Consider the following 9,153-nt stretch of genomic DNA (forward strand, 5'->3'; position numbering starts at 1 on the left):
ATCGAGTGATTTTTTAAAAAATCTTGTTTCAATTGGTGAAGGAAGCTAGGATTCTTTTCTCCACCCAGAATGTCATGTCTAACAGACAATTTCGGTCATGGTGCCGCAGATCCTGAGCTTGGATACCCAGGATGGCATAGAGTGCAGTCAACCACAGCGCCCCAGCAGGCCAGCTGGGAGACAATAGCAAATAACCTTTGTTTAGAAAGGGCAGCTGTAGATTTCAGGGAGAAGGGGGTGGCTGTTACCTTGCATCTTTGATATCACTCCCTGCACCCTAGGATATCCCCACAGTGATTCTGGAGGGAAGCATGGCACTCATGTGCCATGTCCTCAGCCTTACTTAGGAAGAAAGATTTTTACCAAGCAAGCACTCCAAAGCCTACATGAATAAACAAGAACATAAACAAGCCCACAGCAACATTATTCACAAGTCAGAGGTGGAGACAATCCAAATACGATGGATTTATCAAATGGCTTAGGTGGGTAAACACACTGTGGAGACGGATAATGGAGTATTAGTCCCCCTAACAGCAGAAAACAGCCATACTGTGGATGAACCCAGAAGCCACGATGCTTAAAAAAAATAAGCCAGCCACAGAAGGATAAGTATGATTATACTCGACATCAGATGCCATAGACTAGTCAGGTTCAAGGTGACAGGAAGTGGAATAGAGACAGGGGCTCTGGGATAGGGAGACATGGAAAGAGTTGTGTGAGACACTGAACAACTTTATGGACTGATGTTGGTGTTTGCTACACCATAATAAGGATGTATTTAGTGCCACTGATCCACACTCTGAAGGTGGCTAACATGGCCACATTGGATGTTTTGTACATTTAACCATTTTCTAAAATGTCCATGAAATCAGTTTTTGCACTATGAAGGAGATCACAAAGGTCCCTTTTTCTCCCAAAGTCATCCTGCTACCAAAAGCAGGAGTTCATCTAATCCTGTCTCTGCAGCCTACCCCGCTGCCCCGTTACGCATGATTTCCATGTGGAGTCACAAGTTCTAGAAGTTTGTTGTCAGCCGCTCATTCAAGCCTTCGAAGACCCATGCGCTCAGTTTCCAATGCAAAGACAAGGCCAGTGTTTCCCAACAGGAAGTGGACAGCACCCATGCCATCTCACTGGGGAGTGACTATTTAAAGCACATGAGCGGTCTCAATATCCACTTTCTCATGGAGAATGGAGATGGAGCACAGAGGTCTCAGCTCACTGGGTCCCAAGAGGGCAAAGTAAGAGTACGTGTACATCACAGCACATTTGATCAAATTAATCACGTATCCAACTCATGGGCACATGTCCTCAGGAGCAAGGTAGACTGCCAGGGGGTATGTGGGGATAACATCTGGTGTCAGAGAATCTCTGTTTGGGATTTTCTAGCTCAACTCAGTGTGGGTGAAGATTAGAAAACTGATTTCAAACACAGCCTACCCTAAATCAAACAGACCTCAACTCTGGTGGAACAAAAGCCACTCAGTAAAGAAACAAAGCCATAAAACAACAGTCCTGCAAATAGAGAGCCAGGCTACCAGGCAAAGGTCAGGCACTATACATACACAGTGCAGAAGCTAACTCCTCAGCCGTGTTAGTAGGGAGGGAATAGCCTTCACCATTGACAGTATTTAGGGCAGTCTTCCCCCAGGAGTCCAGTCCTTGGCCCAGCATGACACCTCCGCTATCATGGCCAGGCCCAGCTCTCACACTTGAAAGGCTAGACTTGGAGATTGATGATAAACCATGCCCACAGAGCTGGAAGAGTCCCCACACAGCCATCCAGACCTCAAACCTAAGACCACCCTCTTCCCATGTAGGGACAGTGTCCAGAGCAGGAGAGAGAACCTGGTCGACTCTCCCCCCCCCCCCCCGGCACCAGATTTATCTATCTGTCTGTCTATCTATCTATCTATCTATCTATCTATCTATCTATCTATCTGTTTGGTTTGTTTTTTGAGACAGGGTTTCACTGTGTAGAACCTGGTCAACTCTTTTTTTTCAGATTTATTTATTTATTTGGTTGGTTGGTTGGTTGGTTGGTCAGTTGGTTAGTTGACTGGTTTTTCAAGACAGGGTTTCACTGTGTAGACCCAGCTGTCCTGGAACTCATTATTTTTATTTTGTGTATGTGTGTTTTTGCCTGTTTGTGCACCACATGCATGCAGTACCCTTGGTGGCCAGAAAAGAGCATCGGATCACCTGAGTGAAGTTACAGAGGCTTGTGAACTGCCATGCCCATGCTCTGAACCAAACTTGGGCCCTCTGCAAGTACAGCAAGCGCTCTTAGCTGTCCATCTCTCCACTCCTGACCAGATCTCTTATCACAAAAGAAAACTAACTCAGACTCTTAATAAACCTGACAGTCTTCCCTAAAACAGGGAGGTAATCCATTGGCACAATTGAACGTGAATGAATGAATGAGGGTGCATGAAGTTTTCCCTAGCAATACATACCCTGGCTCCACAAACCACGAGGTTCACACACTACTCAGTATTAAACTGGGAGTAAAAAGGAGGAAGGAGATGAGTGATAAGCAAAACCCAGGGGTACAGAAGGCATTCTAGTGTGCTGAGTGTCCCAAGAGCCTCTGCTGGGCAGGAGGAGGGAAGCACCCAGTTGAGTGCATCTGGAGTCCCTGTGGCTGTCACTGACTGAACTCATCCTCCTGAAAGGTTAGAGGTCAAATGAGCTCCCTAGTCATGAAAGCACTCCAGAACAATGACAAGGATTTGAAGCCTTAGAAACTTTCTTTCCATGTCCAGGTGCAGATGGGCACCTGTGTTTGCTAAACAAATGCTAACATGTAAAATGAATCCTGTGTCCCTCCCCCTCCCCTCCACAGCCCAGGAGAAAGGTGATGGATGGAAGAACACCACACCCAGAGCACCAGCAACCGCACAGCTATGCCAATGACCGACCACCCTTTCTTAAGCGCTCTGCTTTCCCAAATGCGTCATTTGAAACTCATTACATCACACCGTTTACAGGCGAAGAGGCCCGGCTGCCATAAGTTTCCTGGGTTATGCAGCTGGGGAGCAATGGAGTAGTATAGACACCAACCTGGGTCCGAGGCAGTAGAAGTCAGCATCTCTGCTTTACAACTGCTTCCGGACTCTTTCCTGGGACCAGTTATCAAAATAGTCCCCACTATTTTGGGCAGGTTGGGTGATAATTTATTTAAAAGTGCAGTTCACTCAGAAGTGTCAGGAGGCTTACTAATCTGTGCCTAAGTGTGAGCTGATAAGTCCCCTCGTTTCTAGGAATAAAAATGAGAAAGAAGGCATATATACCACAATCATGTATATACACATAGGCATCTTTTCTATAATCATCCTTCATAAAACTAGGGCCTTATTGACATGGAGAGCTACAAAAGGTCTTAGATTTGGCATTGCTTTTAGGTGGGCCCTGGGATGGGATTCAGGAATAGAACAGGTGATAGGCTGAAAAAGATAAACTGTTTGTGTATGTGTCTTAATTCAACCTCTTTGGGAAGCAAGTTAATTGTTACATTAAAAAAAAACTATTAACAAACACTGGATCTAATAGAATGACATAAAAATCACACACACACACACACACACACACACACACACACACACACACAAAGTCTCTCAAGATATCCAAAGGACCCCCCCCCCAACACACACACACAAAGAAAACTTCCTAGGAGATAAATCTAGAAGCAGATATAGAGGCAAATTCTAAAAGCAAGTTCTTAAACCTTAAAGGTCTTCTTGGTAGGAGCCCAGGTCAGGAATGGACCCAGCAAAACTTGTACTTGCCCCTAGAGAGCCAGTTCCTCTGTATCCGAAGGTCCAAAGGTTTCTCTAACCAACTGAAAATGAAAGAGCAAAGCCCACAGGAGAATTAAAAGCTCTCTGGAGTTATAAAGATCGATCGCCTGTGGGCCATGAGTATTGCTTCAGAAAAGCTAACACATAATTTAAACTAGTAAGACGATAAAATGTTAATATACCTAATGTGCCTCTTTACATGTTCAGACTCCAGTATCAAGTGATTATAATGTGTAAATACCAAATACTAGCGCCCCTGGTGCTGGCTTTCTAAAGCCTTGCCAAAGGCCGGGAGAAAAACTCGGTGGTAAGTACTTGGTTAGCTTATCCCCAGCTCTGCAAAAATGAAGAATTACATAATAAAATAAGCCAGGTGTGGGGGTACACTCATTTCAGCACTTGGGAAGCCAAGGAGGGGGTGGGGATCAGGAATTCAAGGTCACTGTCAGCTACTAGCAAGCTTGAGGACAATATAAACAAAGGAGACCCTGCCTGAAGATAACCATGATAATAAAGACAGATAATGAAAAATAAAAACAGCATTCTTCTAATAAAGAAAATAAAACAACACTCGAATGTCGACTTTTTGTAAAGGACACACATGTCCTCTCCCTTCTTGCCAACCTTCCCCCACCCCCCCAAAAAAAAAGTTAGTCTCTTTCCCCCTTAACAGATAGATGAGCAAACTGGCAATGCAATTAGTGATATGCCTGAAATCGGCTGGACTCTAAAAACCATGTATTTCCTACTACCCTTCGCTTTAAAGCAGGGGAGAAGAGGGACAGGAAGGTGAGATTGAGGCCGGCCACTCAGGCTGCTCAGGTGTTGCTTTCCCTCAGCTCCAAGATCCCAACACCTGAAGTGAGTGAGGCTGACCATGGAGCTAGCCCTGATCTTGACTTATATCCAAAGATTTACCATCTTCAACAGAAAAGGAAAATCCCCCCAAGTTCCCTCACTAGGAAGAGATAACAAGTAATCTTGGGTATGAATTGTCCTTAAAATAAAAATCAGAAAGAGAGTTTGAAGGTGGCGGGCACGGAGCTGGCATGGATGTCAGATGTGTTGGTTGGTATTAAGTAAGCCACCCGAGTGTTTTGGCCCCTCTTGGGGCCCTACCCAAAGAACCAGTGAAAATTATCCAAGTACAGCTATTAGAAGATGAGAAAAAGAACACGGCGTTACGGATTCTCACTCAAAAGAACAAGGAAGTCTCTACATAAAGAAAACCATTAGCAGCTTCAGAGGAGTAATTGTAGGCAGATGTGACTGCTCCCCAGAAATTAATCAGCTAATAACCACTCATCATCCTTTGCACAGTCTATGCATTTGTAATAGGGTTTAATAAGGTCTTAACAAAAGACAGAGTAATGAATGGCACTTTAGACCTAACACGAGGGTACTGCTTAGACGGTGAAAACCAGAGAGCTTTGACCTCATGCTTTGTGTGGTTTTCCTCTTTTGATACGGACCTCTATTTACTATCCATGGAGGCCTTGAAACATCATACATCCTTTAATAGGCTTTCTTCCTCGAGGCAGTGAGCCTTCCCCCGTGACCAAGGAGTGCATGGTGTCTTCCCATACTTCACTGGTGTTATCTGGTTTAATTTTCTAGGTGGTTAAGGGGAAGAATTTCGAAGGCAACACGACTAGAAAGATGGGAGGGAATCTTTTCTTCACTCCAACAGAGCGCGCCATTTGCGGAGCGTGGGGGACTCCACAGAGCTAGCCACCAGAGAAGGGCTAGAAGAAGAGGAATGGCCTAAAGCACCGAGTGCAGGCCTAGGGGTCCAGTGAGGTTGCTGGGACTCAAATGGAGCCTTTGCTTTCCTGTGCTGCATCCTCCTGGAACCCTGGTGCTCTTCCCAGAGCAGTCTAGAGATCTACGTTCTAAGCCTCTAGGGGCAGAGACATACACGCCTACAACTCCCTCGGAGGAGCTGGCCAGACATTTCTTTCACTTTGGGCTGAGAGAGTTAGCCAAGAGATGATTTAAAGTACCAGCCCCGTTCCATGCCACATCTTCCGCCTCCTGCCGCGTTTTCCTTCAACAAGCGCCCAGAAGTGACAGCTCCAGGCGTCAAACTGGGGATTAAGGACAGCCAGCCAGCCGGCGGCAGTGCGTCGGAGCTAGTGAGCACGACCCCACAGTCACCCGGAAAACTGTTTCCCCCCACTCCTCCTTCACCGATGCCCACAGAAAGAGCTTTGGAGGCAATGGGCCTCACCCCCTCCATCCTTCCCAGCAGGTGCGCCGCGGCCAGAAACATTCCTCCCTAAGGTCATTTTCGGGCGCACTGGATCGCCTTTGCCCTAAACCTGTCAGTGGAAGATTCCCAGAAGGGCGGTGGTCCTCGCGTGACAGCCAGCGACACTCTTCAAAGATCCCCAATCCGTTCTTGGTTTAACTCTGGGATCTTAACTCCAGACATGTGTGTCGCAAACCAATGAAAAATATGACAAAATACCCAAACAGCTCCCGGGAGATTCCCCACCTCCCTACCCCCAACAGGTGAAAACCTTAAAGAACTGGGAATCATCGCTCAGCTTGTCAACCGTGGACCGTGGCGGGGGCAGAGGCTTCCTGTACCGGCCCCCCTCCCCTGCCCCCCAAATACCACTTGTCCAGGCTCAGGGGCCCGAAGGCTCAGACAGCTGCTGCCACCGCATCGCGGATGCGTGGATTCCACTAGCCCGTGGACCACCAAAGGAGCCAGGGGACCCTGCCGGGCTGGTTGGATCCGGGAGGTCGGGGAACACCAGCGCCTCGCCCCTCTTACCTAGTGCTCACTGGGCCCCGGCTGGGGCATCCGCGGGGTGCGCGCCGCTCCAAGGCTTGTGCGCACCTGGCCGCCTCCCGCCCGGCCCCAGCGCTGCGGCTGCGCTAGCGCTGCATGGCAGGCACACAGGGGCTGGCCGGGGGCCCCGGGAAGCCTGTCCAGTTGGCCGCGACTCCTCCGGCTCTCGTGGCTCGCCAAGGGCTCCCCGCCTTCCCCCGTCCCGCGTCAGTGCGCCCTTCCTCGGCGGCCGTCCTTTTCCCTCCGCTCTGCCCGACCGGACAAACTGGTTTCTCTGCTCCAGGGAGGAGCCTCTCGCCTCCCCCTGGCAGCGGCCGTGGCCGCGCGCGGCTTGGGGACCAAGCTGGAGCTGGGGCCGGGGGCGGGCCCCGCCGTCTGCCCTCCCTCGATCCCTCCCCCGGGTGGAGAGGGGCTGGGCAGCCCGGCCTGGGGTTGGCTTACGCAGCCCTGCTCTAGTGCGACGTCCTAGGGCCCCAGAGGCAGGTGGCCACCCCTGACCGTGACCGATCTTAGTCTATCCTGTGACCCTACCTTTTCAGCCGCAGTTGGCTCCCCGGGTCACTCTTGCTCCCTGCTTCACAGTCGCGCACCCCACGAGCCTCGCGTCACTTTCCCGCCCACTGTGGGCTTGGCTGCAGGCCGGGGTCGGTGACCCGGCCAGCCTGGAAAGCTGGCGGGGTTAGTGAGAGCCGGGGACCTGAACTCCTTCGGTAAGAAGAGCCGCTCTCGCTCGGGGCCAAGTCACGTTTCGGGATCAGTCACCAAAGGCGGCGGAACAGATGGCGCTAAGACTTGTAAGACTTCGAGAAACTAATTGCAGCAAGCACACGTTCTGCTGAGTCGCACACGTTTAGGACCTTGGGACCAGAAGGAGCGATGGTGTAACTGGCCAACCGTGTTATGGTTGCAAGATTCAGACCTGCGTGCAGCATTGCTGGCGGCTGTTTGGAGTGTGAATGGCACCTATGTGAGGTGCTGTTCCTTTAGGCTCTCAGAGCTTACCTAACTACCGAGTCGATTCGCTGGGGTCACAAGGGGGGCAAGCAAAGGTCTACAGGAGCATTTATTTAAAAGGTAGCTGGGGTAGGGCGCTTGCCTGCGTTTAACTGTTAACTCTCAGCACTCCCCTCCCATCCCTAAATCTAAACAACGCACCTCATAAAACCACCTTACAATTTCCTTTGCAAAATAATTCTGTAACGTAAGAACAATAAACTAGCTTGTGTTTTTATTTAATTTAAAAACTTTAATCTTTCAATCTCATTGTAAATTACATCCTTTGGGCAATGTAACAAACAAAACAAAAAACCCAACCATAGAATCACGTATATAGAGCATAGGGAAGACAACCGTGGAGGTCTCTGTTCTCCTCTTTTCCTTCCTCCTCTCGAGCGCTTAAATATGAAGCACGAACTACCTCTTACCTCTGCTTAAAAAGCTCACTAACCTTGTTGGATTCATGGCTTTCATAGTCAAGGACCCAACTTTACCTAAGTGAGGGTCCCTAAAGGGGAACTCTTCAAGTTGCTGATGGCAGTGTGGAGTTTCTCTGCTGCCACTGACAATCATGATAAGCTTTATGGGAAAAAAAAAAAAAAAAAAACAACTGAAAAGGACTTGCAGGAAAGCTGGCTTTCAACCTAGATGAGACACTGGATGAAAGTCTGTTTTGTCTGGAAACCATCAGGTGAGGGGAGAACATGTTCAGAGTGCTGGTCCTCCTGCAAGCCCTTATACCTTGGGGAGGAGGGTCTCGGGGAGCCGATGTTGCTGATGAAGGAGTCCTCACCTTGAAATCCTGGCTTTCATCCTCTCTGACAGAACCATTTCAATGCATTTGGTCAACCACTGCAAGTGTCTCGTGCATGTAACAAGGATCAATTTTGAAATCTGCCTAGCTCCACTCCATTGCCCACAACAGCCTAAAGGGTTCCCTTAATCTCTTAGAGACTTGGACTTAGAAGAAAGTACACCCTTGCCTTCAACACAGAAACTAATTTCAGGCTGAGCCAACATGAAGTGGTCAGGTTTTATTAAAAATGGAAAGAGGTTCTGGGTGGCGGTGGTGCACGCCTTTAATCCCAGCACTCGGGAGGCAGAGCCAAGCAGATCTCTGTTAAGTTCGAGGCCAGCCTGGTCTGCAGAGCAAGATCCAGGACAGGCACCAAAACTACATGGAGAAACCCTGTCTCAACAAACCAAATAAAATAAAATAAAAATGGAAAGAGGGGCTGGAGAGATGGCAGTGTTTAAGAGCACTGACTGCTTTCCAGAGAACCCTGGTTAGATTCCCAGCACCCAAATGGTGGCTCACAACTCCGGTTCCAAGGAATCTGATGCCCTCTTCTGGCCTCATGGGCACTGTACATACTTAGTGCACAGACATGCAGGCAGGCAAGATACCCATACATGTAAAATAAAGGTTAACAAATTTTTAATGGGAAAAAAAAAAAAACACTGAGGAAAGTGATAAAACACACCTGAGCATGGCTATGTGCTTCCCAATAAGCTGCAGTTAATTAAGGATATTTTAACGGTGACCTTAAACATGGA

At 48.6% G+C, this 9,153-nt stretch overlaps 1 protein-coding gene across 1 annotated transcript in view; it reads right to left on the bottom strand.

Annotated features, from left to right (window-relative positions):
- Atp8b1 (ATPase phospholipid transporting 8B1) overlaps positions 1-7,627 on the bottom strand; it is a 130,907-nt gene extending 123,280 nt beyond the window's left edge. The window contains exon 1 of the mRNA XM_052742318.1: positions 6,583-7,627. The gene's annotated coding sequence lies outside the window, so the exon portion shown is untranslated. The remainder of the gene's footprint in view (positions 1-6,582) is intronic.
- Positions 7,628-9,153: the final 1,526 nt, after the last annotated feature.

Source organism: Peromyscus californicus, unplaced genomic scaffold (assembly GCF_007827085.1).
Source record: "Peromyscus californicus insignis strain IS unplaced genomic scaffold, ASM782708v3 Scaffold_17__1_contigs__length_78620276, whole genome shotgun sequence".
Classification (NCBI taxonomy): domain Eukaryota; kingdom Metazoa; phylum Chordata; class Mammalia; order Rodentia; family Cricetidae; genus Peromyscus; species Peromyscus californicus.